The sequence below is a fragment of the Hyperolius riggenbachi genome, chromosome 1 (assembly GCF_040937935.1).
Source record: "Hyperolius riggenbachi isolate aHypRig1 chromosome 1, aHypRig1.pri, whole genome shotgun sequence".
NCBI lineage: Eukaryota > Metazoa > Chordata > Amphibia > Anura > Hyperoliidae > Hyperolius > Hyperolius riggenbachi.
In genome coordinates, this window is record NC_090646.1 from 443763104 (window position 1) to 443790990 (window position 27887).

The following is a 27887-nucleotide window of genomic DNA, read 5'->3' on the forward strand; positions in this document are numbered from 1 at the left end:
TTCAAGGGGTCTAACACCTGGAGGGGGGCATGGCGGAGTGGGATACATGCCAAAAGTCCCGGTGAAAAATCTGGATATTACGCAAAGCAGCGTTTTAAGGGCAGAAATCACATTGAATGCTAAATTGCAGGCCTAACGTGCTTTCAAACATCTTGCATGTGCATACATCAAACAGGGAGTGTAATTAGAGTACTGCTTCACACTGACACACCAAACTCACTGTGTAATGCACCGCAAACAGCTGTTTGTGTAGTGACGGCCATGCTGTACTACTGCGCAACATGGCGTGATTGCTCTTCCTCACTCAGTGATGTCAGGTAATGTGTGACTTCCTTCTCAACTTTCCATGGCATTGTTAAAAAGCTTACGTTTTGTTTTTAATTTACATTTTCTACTTGCTGTGTACTTGTTCAGTACCGCTACAATGAGAATCCTGTGGAGGCGGGCAAGTCTGCCATTGTGACCCCGGGTAATGGCCGGAGAATGAGAGGTTTGAATCCGGTGTGGAGCCTGAGCAACGGCTACCACTACACATCCAAGGAGGGCAGCGGGCAGGCATGCACGCCCGCCCACCCCGAGGTAGTGACCAAAAATAACAATACAGGAGGAGGACTTTCGAGGCCCTGCTGTGTATTTGAAATGAATGTACTTTAAATCCTTTAACGAGAACCAGTTATGGCGGGCAAAGATGACACCACATTCCTTTCACGAGAATCATATGGAGGCGGGCAAGTCTGTCATTTGTGACCCCGGGTAATGGCCGGGGAATGAGGGATAGAATCCGGTGTGGAGCCTGAGAAACGGCTACCACTACACATCCAAGGAGGGCAGCAGGTAGGCATGCACGCCCGCCCCGAGGTAGTGACCAAAAATAACAATACAGGACTCAGGAGGACCTTTTGCGGCCCTAATTGAAATGAACTAACTTTAAATCCTTTAACGGGAATCCGTTATGGAGGGCAAGTCTGCCATTGTCACCGCGGGGAATGAAGGTTGGATTCCGGCCCGAAGTGGGAGCCTGCTGAGACCCATGCTGTAGCTGCCCTGACCGTGCTTTGCCGACCAGGCATCTGTGGTCAGATGGACCCTTGAGTCAGCGGAATACAAACCAAGTCGAAAGCATTTGCCAAGAATGTTTTACGGAGGGCAAGTTTTTTTGCCCTTTTTTAAAAATTTTTGAAAATGATAGATGGTTGTATTTTTAAATTGTTTGAAAGTTTAGATGGTTGTATTTTTAAATTGTTTGAAAGTTTAGATGGTTGTATTTTTAAATTGTTTGAAAGTTTAGATGGTTGTATTGTTAAATTGTTTGAAAGTTTAGATGGTTGTATTTTTAAATTGTTTAAAAGTGTATCCATTCTTCCTCCCCCCAGCCACGAACAATACCATGGGAACGTGGAGCAGCAGAAGCCCCCTGTGACGGCTGCCACGGTTGTTCTCCGCTGCTTGTCTTTTGAGGGGTGCTTCTTTTCCTCAGGTGTTCTTGCCATAGCTGTTTGTGCCTTCTCTCCAGGTGCCTTCGTAAAGCACTTGTCCCTACGTGACAGTTGGCCTTTCCACGGCTCAATTTTTGCTGGCAGAGACAACAGATGGCTTTGCTCCGATCTGAGACACACACGTGAAAAAATTTCCAAACCGCTGAGCCCCCCTGGGGTGATGGCGCTATGGTGGCATCAGCAGCAGCTGACGTTGAAGGGCATGTGTGCTCCCTGGCCATAGCTGGCGATACATGGCACCGGACACTGCCCCCAGCTGTTTCTGAGGACAAGCTCCCTCTGCTTCTATCATGGAGTCGTCTCCTCCTACTCCTCTCTGACTCCTCCTCTGAACTGTCCCCCTGGTCATCTCCTCTACCGGAAGCATATGTGGTATCCGTATAATCGTCATCATAATCCTCCTGGCCAGCTGCGCTTTCCTCAGACACCTCTTCAAGTGCACCAACTTCAGGTGGTCCACCATCATCCCCATCCACACACGTTACGTCCATACTATCGCCACCTAACTCAGACGTATGAGGTGGTGTACCTGCGCCTTCTTGTTGTTGTTGCAGTAGTGGCTGGGAATCAGTGATTTCACCACCACCACCAAATAACTCCTGCGAAGTGTCAAATGCAGCGGATGTGGTGCTTGTTGTAGCGCTGGTGGCTGCGGGAGATGAGGTGTTCTGTGTTAAATACTCAATCACCTCCTCACGATTTTGGGAAGTGATGGCACGTGCCTTCTTCTGAGCACTGTATTTTGGGGCAGGTCCGCATGAAATCACAGCAACACCACCTCGCACAGCCACAGACCTGCCGTTGCCTGGTGGCCTTCCTCTGGGTCTGCCTCTACCTCTTCCTCTACCTGGTTTGTCCATTTTGTCCATCTCGGGGGTATGCTAGCTATATGCAGTGAGGTGGGTTCTCACTCAACACAACAGGTAGTTAGATGCAGTGAGGTGGCCAGGTGGGTTCACACTCAACACAACAGGTAGTTAGATGCAGTGAGCTGGGTTCACTCAACAGTAAAGGTACTTAAGATGCAGTGAGGTGGGTTCTCACTCAACACAACAGGTAGTTAGATGCAGTGAGGTGGCCAGGTGGGTTCACACTCAACACAACAGGTAGTTAGATGCAGTGAGCTGGGTTCACTCAACAGTAAAGGTACTTAAGATGCAGTGAGGTGGGTTCTCACTCAACACAACAGGTAGTTAGATGCAGTGAGGTGGCCAGGTGGGTTCACACTCAACACAACAGGTAATTAGATGCAGTGAGCTGGGTTCACTAAACACAAGGCTAGGTATATGCAGTGATGAGGTGGGTTAAGTAAACACAACAGGTACTGGGTAGTTAGATGCAGTGAGCTGGGTTCACTCAACAGTAAAGGTACTTAAGATGCAGTGAGGTGGGTTCTCATTCAACACAACAGGTAGTTAGATGCAGTGAGGTGGCCAGGTGGGTTCACACCCAACACAACAGGTAATTAGATGCAGTGAGCTGGGTTCACTCAACACAAGGCTAGGTATATGCAGTGATGAGGTGGGTTAAGTAAACACAACAGGTACTGGGTAGTTAGATGCAGTGAGCTGGGTTCACTCAACAGTAAAGGTACTTAAGATGCAGTGAGGTGGGTTCTCACTCAACACAACAGGTAGTTAGATGCAGTGAGGTGGCCAGGTGGGTTCACACTCAACACAACAGGTAATTAGATGCAGTGAGCTGGGTTCACTCAACACAAGGCTAGGTATATGCAGTGATGAGGTGGGTTAAGTAAACACAACAGGTACTGGGTAGTTAGATGCAGTGAGCTGGGTTCACTCAACAGTAAAGGTACTTAAGATGCAGTGAGGTGGGTTCTCACTCAACACAACAGGTAGTTAGATGCAGTGAGGTGGCCAGGTGGGTTCACACTCAACACAACAGGTAATTAGATGCAGTGAGCTGGGTTCACTCAACACAAGGCTAGGTATATGCAGTGATGAGGTGGATTAAGTAAACACAACAGGTACTGGGTAGTTAGATGCAGTGAGCTGGGTTCACTCAACAGTAAAGGTACTTAAGATGCAGTGAGGTGGGTTCTCACTCAACACAACAGGTAGTTAGATGCAGTGAGGTGGCCAGGTGGGTTCACACTCAACACAACAGGTAGTTAGATGCAGTGAGCTGGGTTCACTCAACAGTAAAGGTACTTAAGATGCAGTGAGGTGGGTTCTCACTCAACACAACAGGTAGTTAGATGCAGTGAGGTGGCCAGGTGGGTTCACACTCAACACAACAGGTAGTTAGATGCAGTGAGCTGGGTTCACTCAACAGTAAAGGTACTTAAGATGCAGTGAGGTGGGTTCTCACTCAACACAACAGGTAGTTAGATGCAGTGAGGTGGCCAGGTGGGTTCACACTCAACACAACAGGTAGTTAGATGCAGTGAGCTGGGTTCACTCAACACAACGCTACGTATATGCAGTGATGATGTGGGTTAAGTAAACACAACAGGTACTGGGTAGTTAGATGCAGTGAGCTGGGTTCACTGAACAGTATACAGTAAAGGTACTTAAGATGCAGTGAGCTGGGTTCACTCAACACAAGGCTAGGTATATGCAGTGATGAGGTGGGTTAAGTAAACACAACAGGTACTGGGTAGTTAGATGCAGTGAGCTGGGTTCACTCAACAGTAAAGGTACTTAAGATGCAGTGAGGTGGGTTCTCACTCAACACAACAGGTAGTTAGATGCAGTGAGGTGGCCAGGTGGGTTCACACCCAACACAACAGGTAATTAGATGCAGTGAGCTGGGTTCACTCAACACAAGGCTAGGTATATGCAGTGATGAGGTGGGTTAAGTAAACACAACAGGTACTGGGTAGTTAGATGCAGTGAGCTGGGTTCACTCAACAGTAAAGGTACTTAAGATGCAGTGAGGTGGGTTCTCACTCAACACAACAAGTAGTTAGATGCAGTGAGGTGGCCAGGTGGGTTCACACTCAACACAACAGGTAGTTAGATGCAGTGAGCTGGGTTCACTCAACAGTAAAGGTACTTAAGATGCAGTGAGGTGGGTTCTCACTCAACACAACAGGTAGTTAGATGCAGTGAGGTGGCCAGGTGGGTTCACACTCAACACAACAGGTAATTAGATGCAGTGAGCTGGGTTCACTCAACACAAGGCTAGGTATATGCAGTGATGAGGTGGGCTAAGTAAACACAACAGGTACTGGGTAGTTAGATGCAGTGAGCTGGGTTCACTCAACAGTAAAGGTACTTAAGATGCAGTGAGGTGGGTTCTCACTCAACACAACAGGTAGTTAGATGCAGTGAGGTGGCCAGGTGGGTTCACACTCAACACAACAGGTAATTAGATGCAGTGAGCTGGGTTCACTCAACACAAGGCTAGGTATATGCAGTGATGAGGTGGGTTAAGTAAACACAACAGGTACTGGGTAGTTAGATGCAGTGAGCTGGGTTCACTCAACAGTAAAGGTACTTAAGATGCAGTGAGGTGGGTTCTCACTCAACACAACAGGTAGTTAGATGCAGTGAGGTGGCCAGGTGGGTTCACACTCAACACAACAGGTAGTTAGATGCAGTGAGCTGAGTTCACTCAACAGTAAAGGTACTTAAGATGCAGTGAGGTGGGTTCTCACTCAACACAACAGGTAGTTAGATGCAGTGAGGTGGCCAGGTGGGTTCACACTCAACACAACAGGTAGTTAGATGCAGTGAGCTGGGTTCACTCAACAGTAAAGGTACTTAAGATGCAGTGAGGTGGGTTCTCACTCAACACAACAGGTAGTTAGATGCAGTGAGGTGGCCAGGTGGGTTCACACTCAACACAACAGGTAGTTAGATGCAGTGAGCTGGGTTCACTCAACACAACGCTACGTATATGCAGTGATGATGTGGGTTAAGTAAACACAACAGGTACTGGGTAGTTAGATGCAGTGAGCTGGGTTCACTGAACAGTATACAGTAAAGGTACTTAAGATGCAGTGAGGTGGGTTCTCACTCAACACAACAGGTAGTTAGACTTAGATGCAGTGAGCTGGGTTCACTCAACACAACGCTAGGTATATGCAGTGATGAGGTGGGTTAAGTAAACACAACAGGTACTGGGTAGTTAGATGCAGTGAGCTGGGTTCACTCAACAGTAAAGGTACTTAAGATGCAGTGAGGTGGGTTCTCACTCAACACAACAAGTAGTTAGATGCAGTGAGGTGGCCAGGTGGGTTCACACTCAACACAACAGGTAGTTAGATGCAGTGAGCTGGGTTCACTCAACAGTAAAGGTACTTAAGATGCAGTGAGGTGGGTTCTCACTCAACACAACAGGTAGTTAGATGCAGTGAGGTGGCCAGGTGGGTTCACACTCAACACAACAGGTAATTAGATGCAGTGAGCTGGGTTCACTCAACACAAGGCTAGGTATATGCAGTGATGAGGTGGGCTAAGTAAACACAACAGGTACTGGGTAGTTAGATGCAGTGAGCTGGGTTCACTCAACAGTAAAGGTACTTAAGATGCAGTGAGGTGGGTTCTCACTCAACACAACAGGTAGTTAGATGCAGTGAGGTGGCCAGGTGGGTTCACACTCAACACAACAGGTAATTAGATGCAGTGAGCTGGGTTCACTCAACACAAGGCTAGGTATATGCAGTGATGAGGTGGGTTAAGTAAACACAACAGGTACTGGGTAGTTAGATGCAGTGAGCTGGGTTCACTCAACAGTAAAGGTACTTAAGATGCAGTGAGGTGGGTTCTCACTCAACACAACAGGTAGTTAGATGCAGTGAGGTGGCCAGGTGGGTTCACACCCAACACAACAGGTAATTAGATGCAGTGAGCTGGGTTCACTCAACACAAGGCTAGGTATATGCAGTGATGAGGTGGGTTAAGTAAACACAACAGGTACTGGGTAGTTAGATGCAGTGAGCTGGGTTCACTCAACAGTAAAGGTACTTAAGATGCAGTGAGGTGGGTTCTCACTCAACACAACAAGTAGTTAGATGCAGTGAGGTGGCCAGGTGGGTTCACACTCAACACAACAGGTAGTTAGATGCAGTGAGCTGGGTTCACTCAACAGTAAAGGTACTTAAGATGCAGTGAGGTGGGTTCTCACTCAACACAACAGGTAGTTAGATGCAGTGAGGTGGCCAGGTGGGTTCACACTCAACACAACAGGTAATTAGATGCAGTGAGCTGGGTTCACTCAACACAAGGCTAGGTATATGCAGTGATGAGGTGGGCTAAGTAAACACAACAGGTACTGGGTAGTTAGATGCAGTGAGCTGGGTTCACTCAACAGTAAAGGTACTTAAGATGCAGTGAGGTGGGTTCTCACTCAACACAACAGGTAGTTAGATGCAGTGAGGTGGCCAGGTGGGTTCACACTCAACACAACAGGTAATTAGATGCAGTGAGCTGGGTTCACTCAACACAAGGCTAGGTATATGCAGTGATGAGGTGGGTTAAGTAAACACAACAGGTACTGGGTAGTTAGATGCAGTGAGCTGGGTTCACTCAACAGTAAAGGTACTTAAGATGCAGTGAGGTGGGTTCTCACTCAACACAACAGGTAGTTAGATGCAGTGAGGTGGCCAGGTGGGTTCACACTCAACACAACAGGTAGTTAGATGCAGTGAGCTGAGTTCACTCAACAGTAAAGGTACTTAAGATGCAGTGAGGTGGGTTCTCACTCAACACAACAGGTAGTTAGATGCAGTGAGGTGGCCAGGTGGGTTCACACTCAACACAACAGGTAGTTAGATGCAGTGAGCTGGGTTCACTCAACAGTAAAGGTACTTAAGATGCAGTGAGGTGGGTTCTCACTCAACACAACAGGTAGTTAGATGCAGTGAGGTGGCCAGGTGGGTTCACACTCAACACAACAGGTAGTTAGATGCAGTGAGCTGGGTTCACTCAACACAACGCTACGTATATGCAGTGATGATGTGGGTTAAGTAAACACAACAGGTACTGGGTAGTTAGATGCAGTGAGCTGGGTTCACTGAACAGTATACAGTAAAGGTACTTAAGATGCAGTGAGGTGGGTTCTCACTCAACACAACAGGTAGTTAGACTTAGATGCAGTGAGCTGGGTTCACTCAACACAACGCTAGGTATATGCAGTGATGAGGTGGGTTAAGTAAACACAACAGGTACTGGGTAGTTAGATGCAGTGAGCTGGGTTCACTCAACAGTAAAGGTACTTAAGATGCAGTGACTGAGGTGGGTTCTCACTCAACACAACAGGTAGTTAGATGCAGTGAGGTGGCCAGGTGGGTTCTCACTCACCACAACAGGTAGTTAGATGCAGTGAGCTGGGTTCACTCAACACAAAGCTAGGTATATGCAGTGATGAGGTGGGTTAAGTAAACACAACAGGTACTGGGGTATATGCAGTACTGGGTAGTACAATGTGCAGCTCCCTGTCACACACACAGGCAGTCAGTCACTGAATGTGCTGGGCTGCTGGCAGTGGCACACACACTATCAATTAGCAAGGCTGTGCATGCAACAAAAGTGTCAGAAAAAAAAATGTACAGGTTGAGCTCTGAAAAGAGCTGTTGCTGGGTGCTTTAAAAGCAATATTAATCAGTCAGGAACAAGCAAAGCAGCCTAGAACCTAACTAATCTGTCCCTAAGAGAAAAATTCTGCAGCAGCTGTCCCTTTCCTCTCTCTAGCAGGCACACGAGTGACTGTAATGGCCGCCGGAGGCTGCCTTATATAAGGGAGGGGTGGGGCTCCAGGGCTTACTGTAGCCTGAATGGCTACAATGTGCCTGCTGACTGTGATGCAGAGGGTCAAAGTTGACCCTCATAGTGCATTATGGGGCGAATCGAACTTCCGGAAAAGTTCGCCTGGCGCAGGCGAACGCGAACCCCCAATGTTCGCCTGGAACCGTTCGCCGGCGAACCGTTAGGTACACCTCTAGCCCAGACCTGCTTCTTTCCCCATGTAATCCCCCCTATATATTGCGCCCCCCCCCCCCCCCTTACCTTCTCCTGTGTGACGCTCACTACCCCAAATCATCCTTTAAAGGGGCACTATGGCGAAAAATTGTAACATTTAAAATATGTGCAAACATACACAAATAAGAAGTATGTTTTTTTTTCCAGAGTAAAATGAGCCATAAATTACTTTTCTCCTATGTTGCTGTCACTTACAGAAGGTAGTAGAAATCTGACAGAAGTGACAGGTTTTGGATTAGTCCATCTCTGCATAGGGGATTCTGTCAGATTTCTACTACAAGATACAAGATGGATATATTCGCCAAGTACGGTGGTGCCGTACTCGGAATTGCTTGTGGTACACATGGCTTGGCAAGTACGTAAAGACAGTTGTACATTTTACATATATACAGCGACAATTACACATACTGACAGCATTTACAATACATTAGCGGCTACAGTTCCACATACCAGCAACATAACAGTACAATAACATCTTTTTATATTGTGTGTTAGAGATGCAGAAAAGAAACAGAAGTTTGTGTGTTAGAGATGCAGAAGAGCCACTAAGGCAAGTATGCTGATTGCAGACCAGGACGGAAGGGTCAGGAGTCAGAGTTGTTGAGCAGCAGAACTGCCTGGGGGAAGAAAGAGTTCCTGTGCCTGGTGGTCTTGGTTGGGATAGTTCGGAAGCGGCGGCCAGATGGGAGGGGCTCAAAAAAGCGGCTGCCAGGGTGGGCGGGGTCGCAGGAAATCCTGGTGGCCCTCTTCCTCATCCTAGCCGCGTGGAGGAGATCGATCCTTTCCGCCTCACTAATGATTCTTTGCAGTTTATGTCTGTCGCTGGCCGATGCGCAGGCATACCAGACGATAACTGAGGAGCAAAGTATGGACTCCGTGGTAGCAGTGTAGAAGCTGGTCAGCAGCTCCCGAGGCATACCAAATTTTTTAAGTTGGCGCAGGAAAAAAAGCCTCTGCTGTGCCTTCTTCTGAATTTTGATGGTATTCTGTACCCACCTTAGGTCAGTGGATAAGGTTGTGCCAAGGAACCAGACCGATGATACTCTGGAGACTTCGGTCTCGTCTATGCAGACTGGTGAGTGGGAGGGTTCCTCCTGAAATCAACAATCAGCTCAACAGTCTTTGTTGCGTTGAGGACCAGGTTGCAGTTCTTGCACCACTCGCAGATTCTCCCTATCTCCTTGCGGTAGTCCCGCTCTCCGTTTCCGTCGATGAGACCGATGATTGTTGTGTCGTCAGCAAATTTGATGACCTTGACGGAGTCTGAGGCGGAAGTGCAATTGTTGGTGTACAAAGAGAATAGGAGCGGGGACAGTACACACCCTTGGGGTGCCCCTGTATTGGTAGTTCTCATGCTGGAGGAGCAGTTTCCGAGCTTGGCCTGTTGTGTCCTGTCTGAAAGGAAGCTCTTGACCCATGCGCAAAGTGCGGGGTCGACACCGAGCTGCGCCAGGTTGTCGAGCAGGGTGTCTTGGCAGATCATGTTGAAGGCTTACCTACTGTAAGTGACAACAACATAGGAGAAAAGTAATTTATGGCTCATTTGACTCTAGAAATAACATACTTCTTATTTGTATATGTTTTTTTTTTTTTATAATTCTTTTTATTGAAATTTTCAAGATAAAACAAAAGTTAACAAACTTTACAAAAACAGCCCTGACCTCCAGCACACGCAGGTGAGGAGACAGGTTAAATCCACAAGAAGGAATGTACAGTATTTCCATTCGTCACATATTTTTACATATAGAACATCATTAGGGAGCAAAAAAATCTGGTGACCGGTTCTTTATGTACATTGTGAGTTTGACAGGAGCCGGAGACATTACCCTTTTTACATAAGAGGCTCATGGCAGGAGTAAGGTATTATATCTACCACATCAATTAAATTCTGTATATATTAGCAGACTAAAATATAAGAACTATCACAGAAATCGAGGAGAAGGTATTCATGTATAATTATGCAGTGTCTCTGTTAGAGGTCCAGAGCCCCCACACCTTTTTAAACTTAGATGGGCAACCCCTTGCTATATAGGTGGCCTTGTATAGATGAAGAGAATTATTGACCAATTGTTTCCAATAGGGATGGAGGGGCCGGTTGCTTCCACTTCAGGACAATTGCTTTCCTATAATAAAATAGCAGTAGGTCAATCAGATGTCTCTGAGGTCTAGAGGTGGCAAGAATTTGCACATTACCTAACAAACAGGTCATGGGTTAAGGTGTAATATGAGTCTTTGTGATGGAGCTTACAAAGTCACACACTTCCCTCCAAGTATCGGCAATCGGGGGACAATCCCAGAATACGTGAGAAAAATCAGCTCTATCAAGACCGCAACGCTAGCATGAGCTGGAGCCCTCTCTGTTAAACTTGCTTAATTTATATGGGGTCAGATAAGCCTGATGGATGATTTTAAATTGAATTAATTTGTCTCTGGTTGATATCAAATACTCAAAAGGCTTTATTAACGTATCTTCCCAATCCTCATCGTCTAACGTGCGTATCATTGTGAGCTAGGGTTGCTTATAAACTGCAACGTGAGGTTCAGTAATTAAGATTATGCTTTGGTAGATTGCTGAGAGAGCTTTTGTGAGATTCTCATTTATAATTATATCCTCTATAGCAGAGGAAAGAAGCCTGACCGGCTCTCGCCCAAACTGTGCTGCGTATGCGTGTCTCAGCTGCAAATACCTAAAAAAGTAGTTGTTTGGGAGTGAGAAAGTAGTTTTAAGAGTGTCAAAGTCCATTAACTCTCTATTTAGGACAATATGTTCTAGACAAGTTATCCCTTTCCTAATCCATAAAACTGGGTCAGGGATCTTAAAAAATCATGGTAAAGTGGGATTGTTCCAGAGTGGAACCCTTGGAGAGAAGGAATTACTAGATGGGGAAAACCAAGATTGGACAATACTCCAAGCCCTTAACACTACTTTCATGTTGATGGTTAAAGGGTACGGTGCCCGCATTCCTCTATACAGTATTTGAGCAAGTGCCTCATAAGAACCCAGGAGGGCTGCGTCTAGAACTATTGAAGCATTTGTCTTATCTTGCACAAGCCACCAATGGGCCGTAACCAGCTGGCTAGCCATAAAATATTTATAGAGGTCCGGGAATGCCAGGCCCCCTTCGTCCATGGCCTCTGGAGTTTTTTAAGACTAATGGCCCATACTCACGGGCAGCAAATGTTGCCTGTCGCCAGCACACGTGAGCGTGTGGGCGACAGGCCGGCGACAGCTCCTCGCCAGGTCCCTCCGCGTACACACGCGGAAGAGGGACCAGCGGCATGACGGAAGCTGTCGCCGACGTTCCTCCTCCCCCCGCCGGAAGCTCGCCGGAAGCTCTGTGTACCTCAATGGAGGTTGCTGTCGCTAGTCCGCGTACTCACGCGGACTAGCGACAGCTGCGGCGGAGTTGCGGCGGCGACTGTCGCCAGGCGATTGAACTTTTCAATCGCCTGGCGACATCAGCGACGGGCGACAGTTCGGGGTGCGCGCCCGTTGCGGGCGACAGTTCGGGGTGCGCGCGGCCCATAATCACGGGCGACCTGTCGCCGCAACACGCGCGCGCCGCGTGTTGAGGCGACAAAAGTCCCTCGTGAGTATGGGCCATAGGTTTCGAAGTTTTATTGTACCAGATGAAGCTAGACAGAAGTGAGTTGAGCTGTTTAAAAAAGCTTTTATGTAGCCAGATTGGGCAGTTTCTGAGTAAATATAGATATTTAGGGAGGAGCTTCATCTTAATAAGGTTAATTCTCCCAATCAAAGAGAGAGGGAGAGCCTGCCACCCCAGGAGCCTCTTTTTGGTGTATTGTATTAGTGGTAGTATGTTGTCAGAGAAGTAATCTGCAGAGTTATTTGAGACAATTATTCCTAGATATTTGGTTCTGGATACAACTTCTAGTTGGGTTTGTACTGATAGAGTATGGTTTAAAGGAAGTATCTTGGACTTTCCCCAGTTTACATTTAAACCAGTATAAGATGAAAACAGTTTAAATAGCTCTAAGACTCCTTTAAGGGAATCCACGGGGTCCTCTAAATATTATTTGTATATGTTTGCACATATTTTAAATGTTACAATTTTTTGCCATAGTGCCCCTTTAAAGGATGATTTGGGGTAGGGAGCGTCACACAGGAGAAGGTAAGGGGGGGCATGGGAGGCAAAATATAAAGGGGAATACATGGGGAAAGAAGCAGGTCTGGGCCGAGGCAGAGGCGAGAAAGGCTCCAGCCCCAGGGCGCAGTGTAGGAGGGGCGCACAACTCCCTCAGCTATCATTCCCCTATTGTGTTTGAAGCAGAGATACATAAGAAAGGGGGATACATGGCAGTAACTGCAGGCCAGATAAGTAGACATTAAGGTGTTTGGAAGCCCTGGGGCACCTGTTAGTGTAATAGCAATCAGTGTGTGACGACTGGGGTGGAAGGGATGGAGGAGCACACTTTGGTGTCTCAGCCTTGGGTGCTGGAGGACCTTGTCCCGGCTCTGGAAAACAGGTAATTAGGACATAAGCATAATAGGATCCACAGCGGACTTGCAAAAGTCTATTGGATGAAAAAAAGGAAGGAAAGCAGATAACAGTTAGCGAGCAACAAGGAGGTAAATGGGGAAAGGAACAGGCACTACACAGATGGAGGGGAATACATGCAGCGGATTAGAGAAAGGTGAATGGGGAGTTGGGGGAATACAATGCGTGATTACAGGCTGGTTGCTGGTGGCTGTGTGGGAGGGAAGAGTCAGCTTGGAAAAATTCCAGGAATAATGTAGCATAACAGCCCATGAGACTGGGATGTTCTCATGTCCACCACCAAGTCACATCACATCGGGATATGATTAAATTAGGTCCCACCTAAGTGCTAAAAGGAAACCAGACAACAGGGCTAGAGTATGGCCAAAGCTGATTAGTTCAGCACTGCCCTTCATATCTTACCACCTTCCTCTGCCATTTTCCACAGTCTGTGGGCTTCTCTTCCTCCTGACATGTCAAAGCTAGAACTGCAGCTCTTCTCCTGCATGGGGGAAAGCGATCCCTCCAGAAGGATCCCTACTAGGGAGGCCAGCATTGTCAGGAGACACCTGTACACACTTTACATTTTTTTTTTGCAGAAATTATCATTCATAATTGTTTGGCCAGAAACTTAATGTGGTTAAGTAGCTTTTAGCTACATACACTGGATTTGCATTGGCCTTTTATCAGCCAGAAAAATCTTGTGTGAATACAGCAACACCACTAACGACATCATTAGCGATCCATGATGTGGGACACATTTGAAAACGAATGGCAATAACTGATATAACTTGGGAGATACTTTTATCTAATGCTTTGGGAAATTCCTTAAAGCGACACTGAAGCGGGAAAAAAAAATATGATGTAATGATTTGTATGTGTAGTACAGCTAAGAAATAAAACATTAGGAGCAGAGACATAAGTCTAATATTGTTTCCAGCACAGGAAGGGTTAAGGAACTCCATTTGTTATTTATGTAAAAGAGCCATTAAGCTCCACGACTTTCAAAGTCGCAGAGAGCTCTATCTTCTGACACTTATTATCTCAAGTGTCTGGCACTGTATTGTTTTTGTTTCTGCAGAGGACGGGTCAAAAGTTCACTAGCCTGCTCTGTTATATCATTTAGAATGCTGAGTAGTGTGTAAACTGAAAATAGTAGAGAATGACGCAATGTTACAAAAAAAAAACTTATAACTGAAAATAAAAATATGAGAATATTTTCTTTGCTACTAATGTTCTAGTAATTATCCGTACTACACAGCCAATTAAATATACTATAATTTTGTTTCTTCGCTTCAGCGTCTCTTTAAAGAGAACCTGAAAATTAAGTATTTACCTAAGGAGAGGGAAGCCTCTGGATCCTCCTGAGGCTTCTCACGCTTTACTCTAGACCTCCGCTGGTGCCTGGGACCCTTCACACATCACCACTGCACTCCTCTTCATGCAAGAACACAGCCATGCTGCACTCGAAACGAGCACGGCCACGCCTGCACAGTAGTAAGGACGCACAAGCTGCTCCGGCATGGCCTGCACATGCAAAAGAAGTACAAACATACTTCTGCTTGAAGGAGGGTGCGGTCATGAGCTTGGAATTAGACAAGAGCTTATTGGCTTCCTTTGGGGGTTCCATGCTAGGCAACAGTGGACCGGAGGATGGAGTGAGAAGCCTCTACAGGATCCAGAGACTTCCCTGTTCTAAGCTAAGTCATTTACTTTTGAACCCGATGCTTGCCTCAGGTACACATTACAGTAAATCTGAAGTCCTATGAAAAAAAAATGAAATATTTAACCTCAGTAGAGGGAAGGAAGCCTCAGGATTCTCCACAGGCTTTTCCAATCCTCTTAGACCTCTCCGCAGCTGGCCAGGACTCTCTTCTTTACAGCCACGCTTCCAGCCATGTAAAGGTGACCACACACAATACAATAAAATGATCTGATTTTACAGCAATTTGATTAACAAAATTGGATTTCCCAGTAAAAATTTAAAGCTTTTTTTTATTTGAGCAAGAAATCCGATTGGATTTCCCATTTTTATTTCATAAAAGTTGAATGCTGGATTTTTCTGATCAATTTTTATGAAAATTGAATGACGTGTGGTATATTGTCAATTTATCTACATATGCACCCAAGCAAATTGCTCAGAGTTTCCAATCATTTTTATCAAAACTGAAGAAAAATTTAACATAAGTGTCTGGTTCATTGGTCAAATTTTTGAAATGTTACAATCAGTCTGAAAAATTGATTGCTATTCATGAATTGAACAGATATATTAAAAATTGTATGGTGTGTGGCCACCTTAAGAGTACAGATGCATTGTGCAGGCACAAGTAGGGTCCGTGGCTGCGCAGTACCACAAAGCTGCTCATGCATGAAGGAAAAGAAACGCGCACGAGTGACTTCCTGCTACTGCTCGGGCACGGACAATACAGGCGTCTGCGCAGTGCAGTTGGGTTCGTACGCCGTGATCAAGGCAAGGGCGGTCACTGGCACCAAGCGCAGGAAAGAAGACTGGGGAAGCCTCTGGACTATCCTTTTGGGCCAAAATGTTAGTGGTTCCGGTCTTCCCTAACTTGACTGGGTTTCCTACATTTTTAACTTATAGAAAAATTTTAGATATGTATTTACCTGTGTCAAAATTCAAAAATTCCCTCTTCACACATTTCCATCCAGTAGCTGCAACACAAGTAAAATGACATTGAAATATGGTGTGTGTGTTTGACATGTCAATACAACAAACATCTACACAACAGGTCTTTGCACTTTACATAGCCTTTCTATTTCCAATTAACAGGACCTTTCATTTAAGTGCTTCTGTCCATCACTCTGCCAGTGGCACTGTCACACAAAAGCATTCCATCCCATTGTGTATGAGGACACAGACAACATACACCTTTTCACACAAGTGTTTGTGGTTGCTCAGGAAAGTTGTACTTACATAGAACCAGCTTGCATCTCTTTCCCCAAGCCTCTTTATTTCACAATTCACCCCTTGTATTCATTCCATTTTGTTATCTCCACACAAATTCCATCTGCAAGCAGAACGCCTTCCCTCTAGAAAAAATCCAGTCCACTTCCCCTGGCTTTAATTAAATCATTATTTATGATAGTTTCTCTGAATAGCTAAAATAACTGTAAAGGAGAGGGAATGGGAATTGTAATAGAAGACACCAGCACTACGCATTGGAATTCAGCTATATAAATGACGGCAATCAGCATTTAGGCATGGGACCCACTAGGAATTTCTGCAGCAATTTAAAATCAGGCAAGCGCTGTGTGCAGCGATTCTTAGGCCCATTGCAATTCCCTCCGATTTGAACTTTCTGATTAGGGTTTTTTTTTTCTTTTTAAATAAACTTTATCATACTTACCAGGTGTCCCGATGTCTGGCTTCTGTCCATATGCCCACCTCCTAATAAAATAGATCATACGTGCTCTTCTAGGACCAATCAAAGAAGCAATGTGACCTCTTTTGCTTGGGGGCTGGGCTACGGGCGTAAGCCAGACATCAGGACACTTGGTAAATATGATTAACTTTATTTAAAAATCAAAACGCTTGGCCCCCAAATCACTACAAAATCCTTTCAAAGAGATCTTGCAGTGTTTTTCTACATAGCATGCTGCATGTCGTACGATTGCGATTATCCCTAATTGCAATCGCACTAGTGGGTTTCCCACCAATTAAATACCTAGGCAAAGCATTTTTTGGAATCTCTGGCTATTGTCGGCGATCCAAAAACGCTGCCAAAATCCCTCTAGTGGGTTCCAGCCCTTATACACAATAGAGGCAAATTTTAATTCAGCAAAACAGACCCAGAAATCAGTTGTTAGTTACTAAACATGCATGGCACAAGCTAACACTGATGCTGTAATTAACATTTTAATAGATTGACATAAGATTCAAAAAAAATGTTGAATCTAATACAAAAAAAATCTACCAAAAAAGCATCATCCTTTACTCAACGTTTGATTGTTTCGTTGTTGGAAAATCAATTGGGAAAGGCCGTACTCATGCTAGGTACACACTATTCAATTTCCCATCAGATGGACGGGTCTAGCCAATCATTTCTGACATGTCCGATCTGCTCCCGATCGATAACGGAATTGATTTTGTGCAGTAGTGATTTGAAAAATACTATCAAGAGCAGATCTGACATGTCAGACATTATTAGTTCAACCCGTCGATCTGACAGGAAATTGAATGATGTGTACCTAGCATTACATAGCTCATTACATAACTACATATTCTCATTTGAGTCTTCTTGCCTTCAGGGTTTTTTCTTCTATGAAGGTCATTATTTGAGAGTTGTGGATGGTTCTTATTATTTCTTTATTTTAAATTAGTTATAAAAAAGAGAGATGGTTTTAATAAGACAGTAGGGCAGGACTTAGCTTGCCAGTGGATAAAACTGATTCAAGCACTTTATTGTCATTGTGTGACACAACAAAATTACTTTTCATAACAATGTGTTTTGTAAGCACTGGTGACATATCATGCTGTAATTTGTAAAAAGAGAAAAGGGATAATACCTATTTATTTGTAAATGAAGAATTATTATAAAAAAACTGAGCTTCCCACTATCCTCCAAGTGCTTCATACACACGTAAAGGCATTGGCCCATGGGAACTACAAGTGCCATTTAAGAATGAAAATATACATAATTGTTTTTTCTGTTAGTGGTCTATGCTGTTGTACTATGTTCTTTGATATTTGATGCAAACACATAAGATTGTATTACCCATTGATCTTATTTCTGTATAATTTCTGTATAGTTATATCCCTGTTCTAAATACTATACATAGATATCTGTCTAGAGATATTTAAAATTTTATTAAAAAAGATAATATATACCGTAAATATAAAGAGAATGAAAGTTAAATCCTGAGCATCTCTGCCTTTGCTTTGCCCATGATTATGCATGTGATGTCCAGTATAGAGGCTTACAGGATCTCCCTGTCGGTTTATTGCTCACCAGCATAGCTCTTTTGGAGGGACAGTCCCTCTTCAAGAACCCTGTCCCTAGGTCCCTCTTTCTTCCTCATTTGTCCCTATTTCAGGACTAATGTACAGATTCATGTAAATATATGTATTTTTCTACCGTAAAATGTGTTTAATTGACTCTATTCTCATACTTTAAATTGATATATTTCTTATTTTCATTAACATTAAATGTTAATGTGAAGGAAAATGAACCAGGATATAAAGGACCAGAGTGGTTTGAATGATAAAATATTTTTCTTATTAAATCTTTATTGAATGCATGACTAGGGGTGTGTCGAGGGCATGATTAAGGGTGTGGCAGGGGTGTGGCTTAACCACCCTGGCGTTCTGATTAAATCGCCAGGGTGGCTGCGGGAGGGTTTTTTTTAAATAAAAAAAAAACTATTTCATGCAGCCAACTGAAAGTTGGCTGCATGAAAGCCCACTAGAGGGCGCTCCGGAGGCGATCTTCCGATCGCCTCCGGCGCCCAGAATAAACAAGGAAGGCCGCAATGAGCGGCCTTCCTTGTTTTGCTTATATCGTCGCCATAGCGACGAGCGGAGTGACGTCATCGACGTCAGCCGACGTCCTGACGTCAGCCGCCTCCGATCCAGCCCTTAGCGCTGGCCGGAACTTTTTGTTCCGGCTGCGCAGGGCTCAGGCGGCTAGGGGGGCCCTCTTTCGCCGCTGCTCGCGGCGAATCGCCGCAGAGCGGCGGCGATCAGGCAGCACACGCGGCTGGCAAAGTGCCGGCTGCGTGTGCTGCTTTTTATTTCATTAAAATCGGCCCAGCAGGGCCTGAGCGGCAGCCGCTGGCGGTGTTGGACGAGCTGAGCTCGTCCAGACCGCTCAGCTGGTTAAGTGGTCCTTCTTATCTTGAAAAGTTGGGAGGTATACACCAGTATATTTTGTTTGCATTTGTTGACTTACAGAATCCTGCAATTATGCCCTGTTTCATTCCCAAGAGTCTTCACTGAAAGGCTCTGGATTTCAGATAAAGTCAGAAATATCACAGTGCTGTGTGAACCTGCAGCCTTATCCACAAGAATACATTTGTAGTCCAGACATTTTGCAGGAAAGCTCCTGACTGAAGGTAATCACATGCCTGTGATTACTGAGGAACTTCCTTTTCTCTGTATTGTTTAATCATTATATGTGGCAGGTTATAGGGTTTAATGAACCTGCAGGCATGTGGTACCTCTCTCTGTACAGCATCAGCTACATCCCTACCCAGCCTGCAGGCTCCGGAATGCACATGCCCAGAACTATTCCTTCTGCTTGCACAGTCTTGTCCTGCTCAGGCTGTGACAAGGGCAAAAAGTCAAAGTTTATAGCATATGTAACCTTTTCCCAAATGGAGACTCCTGCAGGGAAGAGCCATAGAAAGAAGGGACAAGCCTTAGCCTGCCATGTCAGACTGGGAATATCTGAAAATAAAGGATCTGTCATATCTTTACCATGCTGGGAATACTTTGTGCTCATACACATGAAAATGGAAAACCCCTGTGCTACTGAAGGAAGTGGCTACATTAGGGGGGAGACATTAAGTAATTAAAGTCCTTGTTCAGCCTCCCATTCTTTTAATGCCTATGATAGTAGAATTGCATTAGCTAGCAATGCACAGAGTTTTCTGCAATGCATATTTGAACTTTGTGCAATGAATCTATTATAAATACCCGGCTATTGGCTTCTACCTTGGTCCTACAGCTCTTGGTTGCCAGCAGAATGGTAGTTCCTTCCCCAGTAAAGAGCTGATTGCCTGACCCCACCCACCTCCTCCCTGTGCTGAAAGATATTAAAGGAAAACTGTAATGGTCCTACAGCTCTTGGTTGCCAGCAGAATGGTAGTTCCTTCCCCAGTAAAGAGCTGATTGCCTGACCCCACCCACCTCCTCCCTGTGCTGAAAGATATTAAAGGAACACTGTAATGGTCCTACAGCTCTTGGTTGCCAGCAGAATGGTAGTTCCTTCCCCAGTAAAGAGCTGATTGTCTGACCCCACCCACCTCCTCCCTGTGCTGAAAGATATTAAAGGAAAACTGTAATGGTCCTACAGCTCTTGGTTGCCAGCAGAATGGTAGTTCCTTCCCCAGTAAAGAGCTGATTGCCTGACCCCACCCACCTCCTCCCTGTGCTGAAAGATATTAAAGGAACACTGTAATGGTCCTACAGCTCTTGGTTGCCAGCAGAATGGTAGTTCCTTCCCCAGTAAAGAGCTGATTGCCTGACCCCACCCACCTCCTCCCTGTGCTGAAAGATATTAAAGGAAAACTGTAATGACTTAAAAAAAAATAGTTTCACTTACCCGGGGCATCGGTCAGCCCCCTGCAGCTGTCCTAAGCCCGTGACGATACTCAACGATCCTCTGGTCCTCTGCCGTGGCTCAGTTTCACTTTTGGTGACTGAGCCTGTTGCTGGCCACTGTGCCTGCACGGCCCTGGCAACACGTGTCCTCGTTCACGCTCCCGTGGCCATTGACTTGCAAGTCAGTGAAAGTGAAACAGCAGTGGCGGGGGCCCGGAGGATCGTTGAGTACCTGGGGCTGCATGGGGCTGGCCGAAGCCCCAGGTAAGTGAAACTCTTTTTTTTAAGTCATTACAGGTTTCCTTTAACCATTTGTGGCCAGCACTACACCCACAGTTCCTCTCTGCTCCGTGTGCAGTAAAACATCAAACTGTTCCCACACCCTCCTCAGTGTTTTTAAAAATGTGTATCTCTTGTTACCTTTGCCTTGCCTGCAATATGAAACTATTTCTCATTGTTCTTTTATCTAACCCTTTTATCATGTCTAGTGTAGTTGTACATGGGATGCAGAGGAGTTTGGACAGCTATCTTACCAATAAAATTACACTGTGTTCTCAACAAGAAATGGAGGTATACAAGCCCAGCCTGACAGTTATTTTAAGTTTATTTATTACATACAGTACAGAAGTACAATGCACAAAACCTTTTGCCTTGCTGAGTAACACACATTTTCTGCTGTTTCTGGCCTTTTTGTCACCCCGGGCAAAAAATCCTGTGACCCCCCCCCCCCAAAGAAAAACACCCACCCTCACACTAGAGAATCGTGGCGGTATAGGGTGGATGCATAAAACAGGGAGTCCCTGAGATACAAACCACCCACCGATTCTGACGCATTTCATTGTACACCGCCTTCCTGCACTCCCCCAGCCTAGTGTGTAAATGCAGAGTATAGCGCATCTGAAGCTGTCAGAGCAGTGCCCTGCTTCTGCCTATTTGCACACCACTTGCCCTAGTGCCCAGCATCTCTTAGCGCGTGTAGCGTGATTACACACGACGCGAGGTGCCAGCACTAGAGGGAGCAAGAGACAGCCATGATGGTCACACAGACACAGCGCTAAACTCTAGAGGGGAGGTGAAAAAACTGCTTCTGCTGCGCAATACTTTACTTTTACACACTAGGCTGGGGAAGCACAGGAGGGGCATGGGGACAGATAGAGGCACAAAGGGGACAGAAGGAGGCACAAAGGAGGACAGAAAGGTGCATGGGGAGGCAGAGGTAGCACAAGGGGACAGAAGGAGGCAAAGAGGGACAAAAGGAGTCACACAGGGGGACTGAAGGGGGCACAAAGAGGGGCAGAAGGAGGCACATGGGGACTGAAGGCGGCACAAAGGGGGGCACAAGGAAGCGCAAAGGGGGACTTAAGGAGGCACAAAAGGAGGACAGAGGGATGTACAGGGGGGAAGAGGCACAGGGGGACAAAAGGAGGCACAGGGACCAGAAGGAGTTGCAAAGCAGCAAAGAAGGAGACACAGGGGGACTAAAGGAGGCACAAAGTGAAACTTCCCTTACACTGAAAATTGCTACAAAAATACACCAGTACTCTACAATATGGTACATTTCGTATGGCTATTTAATTAAAATACATCTTTCCATATCAGCTTGCAGCCAGCTCAGAATCCTCAGACTGCAGCTGACTGCTCTTCTTTGCCAGCCTAGAATCTGAACTCTTTGTGAAGTACAGACTGCCCAGAAACCTCCCAAGTTGCCGCATTAGCAATTAGCTGCACAGAGTAAGAGCTGGTTACAGATTTTCCACACCTGAACTAACTGAGTAACTGGTAGCAAAATCGGACACCCCTATATTCTATCAATTTCTGCAACGAAACCTGTGGAATTACTGTGCTTTACATGTATCTTATTTAACATACATGTTTTTGACTGGGTAGAAAGATTTAATTCAATAAATATCTCACCCTCAAGATTCCAGGGTGAGTAAGGAGTTTGACAAGTCTAAGGATAAAAATTAGGAAAAAAAAGTGGGGTCTCCCTTCCCAAACACTTTTATCCTTGTTTCCTGCATATGTGGGGCTTTGCTCATTGAGCAATAACAATCCACATGGTCCATAAGATTGGAGGAGCAAAAACTTCCTCCTTCCCCCTTTTATAGAGCACCCTTGTCAAGCATCATGGATGAGGAGCTCATCCTTAAAGAGAATCTGTATTGTTAAAATCGCACAAAAGTAAACATACCAGTGCGTTAGGGGACATCTCCTATTACCCTCTGTCACAATTTCGTCACTCCTCGCCGCATTAAAAGTGGTTAAAAACAGTTTTAAAAAGTTTGTTTGTAAACAAACAAAATGGCCACCAAAACAGGAAGTAGGTTGATGTACAGTATGTCCACACATAGAAAATACATCCATACACAAGCAGGCTGTATACAGCATTCCTTTTGAATCTCAAGAGATCATTTGTGTGTTTCTTTCCCCCATGCACTGAAGTTTCAGGCTGCTCTTTTCTTCCTGCAAACAGCTTTGCCCTTGTCTGTAATTCTTCAGTATGTGAAAGCCCAGCCAGCTCAGAGGACGATTTATCCAGCTGATTAGAGCAGCTTCTCTCTTCTCTCTTATCTAAATAACACACAGGCAGTGTGCATAGAGGGGCCAGGAAGGGCGAGTTCATAGCAGAACCACAACACTGAAGAACTTGGCAGCCTTCCAGACACAGGCCGACAAGTCTGACAGGGGAAAGATACATTGATTTATTACAGAGACTGTCATAGTAGAAAGTGCTGCAGTTAGCCAGAACACATTAGAATAGCTTTTGGAACTTGTAGGATGATAAAAAACAGGATGCAATTTTTGTTACGAAGTCTCTTTAACATCAGTACCCAGGAAGAGACAGGGTAACTACTTTGATGCATGTGATGCTAATCCTCAGAGAGTGACCTGTGATGGAATGTGAAAGCTCCTTTAACTTTATGCCTATGTAAAACTTTATGCCCGGAACAGGTAACTATAACCGATTCCTGCCGCTGACTCGGCATGACCTCATTAGGCATGCCGACTGAGATTAAAATGAGTGCACATTTTTTAACAAAATATTTAGTTTGAAGATGCTAAAGGGTTAATTAAAAGGGGACTCCCAGAAATTCCTAGGTGGAATTAATATATTACTCATTCCCATAAAGAGTTAAAGAAAAACCACAAAAACACAAATTAACAAGTTTTAACCTTGCACTCCAATATCCTTGGAATAATGATCCCATGCCAGAATCCTTGGAATAATGTTCCCATGGCAATATCCTTGTAATAATGGTCCCACAATAACATCCTGGTAATAAAGGTCCCACACACCAATATCCTTGGAATAATGGTCCCAAACAAATATCCTTGGAATAATGGTCTCACACCAATATCCGTGGAATAATGGTCTCATGCCAATATCCGTGGAATAATGGTCTCATGTCAATATCCTTGGAAGTATGGTCTCATGACAATATCTGTGGAAAAATTAGACTCATGCCAATATCTGTGGAATAATGGACTCATGCCAATATCCGTGGAATAATGGACTCATGCCAATATCCGTGGAATAATGGACTCATGCCAATATCCGTGGAATGTTGGTCCCACACCAATATCTTCAGAAGAACAATCCCACTGTGAAATGCAGATGGAGGCTGATTAAATGGCCCACAGCAGAAATAAGTGCAGGCAGCAGGCTACATTCCTGTAATAAATGTCCCGTGGTGATATTATGGTCCCATGATACTGTATGTCTGCAAGGAAGCCTGCCACACTCATTGGAAGCAGTGTCATCTATGTGAAAAAATAGGAGATAAGACAAAAATAATAGTAATTCAATACAAGCCTAATTCATATTTTTATAAATGACATTTCCCTTGAAATAATCCACTTGCCGACCGCGCACTCATAACGCGCGTCGGCAAAGTGGCAGCTGCAGGACCAGCGACGCAGTATTGCGTCGCCAGCTGCAGGCTGATTAATCAGGAAGCAGCCGCTCGTGCGAGCGGCTGCTTCCTGTCAATTCACGGCGGGGGGCTCCGTGAATAGCCTGCGGGCCGCCGATGGCGGCTCGCAGGCTAAATGTAAACACAAGCGGAAATAATCCGCTTTGTTTACATCTGTACGGCGCTGCTGCGCAGCAGCGCCGTAAGGCAGATCGGCGATCCCCGGCCAATCAGCGGCCGGGTATCGCCGCCATGTGACAGGGGACGTCCCATCACTGGCTGCACAGGACGGATAGCGTCCTGTGCAGTCCGGATCTCCAGGGGGGGGGCCAGGTAGGAGAGGGAGGGGGAGGATTTCGCCGCGGAGGGGGGCTTTGAGGTGCCCCCCCCCGCAACACCCGGCAGGCAGGAGCGATCAGACCCCCCCAGCACATCATCCCCCTAGTGGGGAAAAAAGGGGGGCGATCTGGTCGCTCTGCCTGCACGCTGATCTGTGCTGGGGGCTGCAGAGCCCACCCAGCACAGATCAGCTACAACAGCGCTGGTCCTTAAGGGGGGGTAAAGGGTGGGTCCTCAAGTGGTTAAGGTCTCTTCACAAGTTCTTGATTGTAGAGCATCCGGTGATGTCACCATTGTAAAGTTTGTTTACGTCAATATCACTTCTAGCCAGCTGCCAATATTTCCCATCATAGGAAATAATGTATTTTATTTTAACTAAATGGGTCTTGGGGGTTATTTTAATGTAAACTAACTTCTTTGCCAGACCAGGCATTTGGGATCCTCATTCTAGTCACGGTGGTGTAGTGGTTAGCACTCTCGCCTTGCAGCGCTGGGTCCCGGTTCATATCCCAGGTCAACATGTGCAAGGAGTTTGCATGTTCTCCCCATGTCTGTGTGGGTTTCATTCGGGCACCCAAGTTTCCTCCCACATCCCAAAAACATACAGATAAGTTAATTGGCTTCCCCCTAAAATTGGCCTTAGATTTTAATACAGATACTAAACGATATAGACAGACATATAACTAGGGTAGGGATTAGACTCTGAGCCCCTCTGAGGGACAGTTAAGTGGCAATATACTCTGTACAGCGCTACAGAAGATGACAGCGCTATATATAATATAATACTAATAGTAATAATGATAATTTTAGATTCCTCCTACATATTATTATTATTTTAGCTAAATGGGATTTAAAAAAAAATACAATGAAATAAGACCAGTCCTTTTGTTTTAGTTAAACCCCCTTTCTATTATTAGCTGCTTCAATCATGGTCCCAAATCAGTAGTTTGTTTTTGTTTGAAAGATTGTCTCTGGCCAATAAATGGGGTCTTTGGTCTTCAACTTGGCAGCTACATGGAGGGACTGCTGGCAAGCACTCAGATCACAGCATCCCAGGAAAAAAATACACATCAAGCATCTTAAAAATCTTTGGACCCCTATGGTGAAATAATATATATATTTAATCTTTTTTTTATTTTTTTTTAACTTGTCATTACACAGCTGTGAGCTGTCATTATCCAGTAAGTCATCAGCTTGGTGGAGCTTCTATGGCTGTCCTACACCCAACCCACATTTTAGCATTATACATGTTTCTTGTATACATACATGTTTGGTTATAATGAGCAATGCTTGGGAGAAAGCGGAGGAAGACCCAAATTTAAACACCAACACTACAAGAAACATCCTTTTGTCTTCCAAGGGACTTGTACATATTACTGTTATATTCCATGTTAAATCTCAGTGATGCTCATGTTAGGACTGTTTGGAATTAGAACTTCAAGCCAATTGGTACTGCAATTCATTGCTTTCATGTACAGTATGAAACATATTCCCCCACTGATACATGAATACAGTATGGGAAACCTATTGCCAGGATGTGTTTACCAACAATAATGCAAACCAAAGCCCAGTTCAGCACACATTTCTATAAATGGCTGGAATAAAACTGGAAACCTGTGTCTGGGATTCAGGTAACAAAAAAGGCAAGCAGAAGACTGGCCACTTAGCTCTCCTCAAGTTATCTTGCTGCTGCTGCAGAGTGACTTTCAGGCAGCCAAGGAACTTGAACTACAAAACTGTATGTACCGCACTTAGGCTCCCTGCACACTGCATGCGATTCCGATTTTTAATCGTTTTTTACATCCGATTCCGATTTTTCATCGTTACAGCATGCTGCATTTTTCCCTCCGTTTTTCTGTTGATTGCATTCAGGGAAAATCGGAATTGAAAATCGGAATCGCAAAACGGATTTGCAGTGTGCAGGGAGCCTAAGTTGGACTGTTTGGACTGTAGTGGAAAAAGCATAAGAACAGGTCCAAATTTATCACACAGCAGCCTATAGGCACAGATGTTCTGGCAACCTAGACTTCACTCTCCCCGAACCTACAAATCCCCACCGAACTGAACCACAAGTGCGCTGGCTGGCCCAGGGAGTGAGGCTCCTCTCCATCATCAGGCGCCTGTAGGCACGTGCCTACAGTGCCTTATGGTAAATCCGGCCCTGCATAAGAAACACTTAAAGAAGCACTGTAGTGACATATAGTAGAAGGTAGCAAATTATTCAAGATACCCACTTTTATGTTAATTATCTTGGTTTCAGCATCAGAAACACTTCCTACATCTATATATTGCAAAATATAGTCACAGTGTGGTGATGTCACAGCCTAGGTTGTTTAGCTATGTGAAATTGAGGGAGACCAGGTATTATTTTTACTGGCTTCAGTACACAGAGTAGACAAACAGCAGTGATGCACCTAACTGCATTAAAGATATTGCCACCAGTGATAAATTTCAGGATGTAAATCAGGGTGAGGAAAACATTTACAATAGGCAAACATTGACTAAATAATGTATCAATGAATATTGTAAAAAAAAAAAAAAAACCAGTCCACAAAACTGTCCACGTTTTGATTTTAGTGATTTTTCTACAGTAAAAAAAAAAGAGAAAATCCTTCTTAGCATTTCTCATTTTAACTGTGGCTATTTTGAAGCCAATTCTGATGTAATTTCCTCCCTTACTCTCCTCTGCCTGATTGTGTATGCAAAGCCCACCCTTCACTATAGAAAGCGCATTGACTCAGCATGAGAAATATTGGCCAATCAGAGAGGAGCAGAGGTGTGGGATTGATTGCCTGGTTAGCATCCTTATTACTTTTGATTTTATGCCCGACAGTTACACTTTAAGTTATCTCTTGATATGCAGCCCTGCCTTTTGTTCTGTTTGCATGTTCTACCATGGATGTGTTCTGTTTTATTCAAAACTTAAATAACAAAAATCTTTTAAACATAAACAATGAGATGCTGATCTAGGGTTTTAAAGTGGCACAATTTGGAATAACATACAATAAAAATCTGCTGTCTTAGTCTATATTGTCCATATATGTCCTTGCAACATCCAGTGACCAATAAACCTTCAGATCAAAGTGAGAGAAAAGCCTTGTACACCACACACACAATTACTTTTGCCCACAGGAATTGGAATTAGATCCCTAAGGCGACAGTTCAGGGCTGAAATCTGTACAGATGCGTTGCTCACCTATTGGCTAGCAACTTGTTCTATTGGTGTGGAGGGGGAAGGAGGGCTGATGGAGCAGCGAACAACTGAGTGACATGGAACGGGTGGGGTAAGTAAGAGAACAATAGGCTCAACCAGCGCTTGGCTGAGATGATCCGCCAGTCCAGATTTCTTGCTGCAGCATGAGGGCGGGGGAGAACTGCCATACACGTTTCTAGAAACGTCTAGCATGTGC

The 27887-nt window shown here is 45.0% G+C and overlaps 1 protein-coding gene across 1 annotated transcript in view; it reads right to left on the minus strand.

Annotated features, from left to right (window-relative positions):
* ADORA2A (adenosine A2a receptor) overlaps positions 1-15592 on the minus strand; it is a 58187-nt gene extending 42595 nt beyond the window's left edge. The window contains exon 1 of the mRNA XM_068271459.1: positions 15568-15592. The gene's annotated coding sequence lies outside the window, so the exon portion shown is untranslated. The remainder of the gene's footprint in view (positions 1-15567) is intronic.
* Between the last annotated feature and the right edge of the window lie 12295 nt (positions 15593-27887).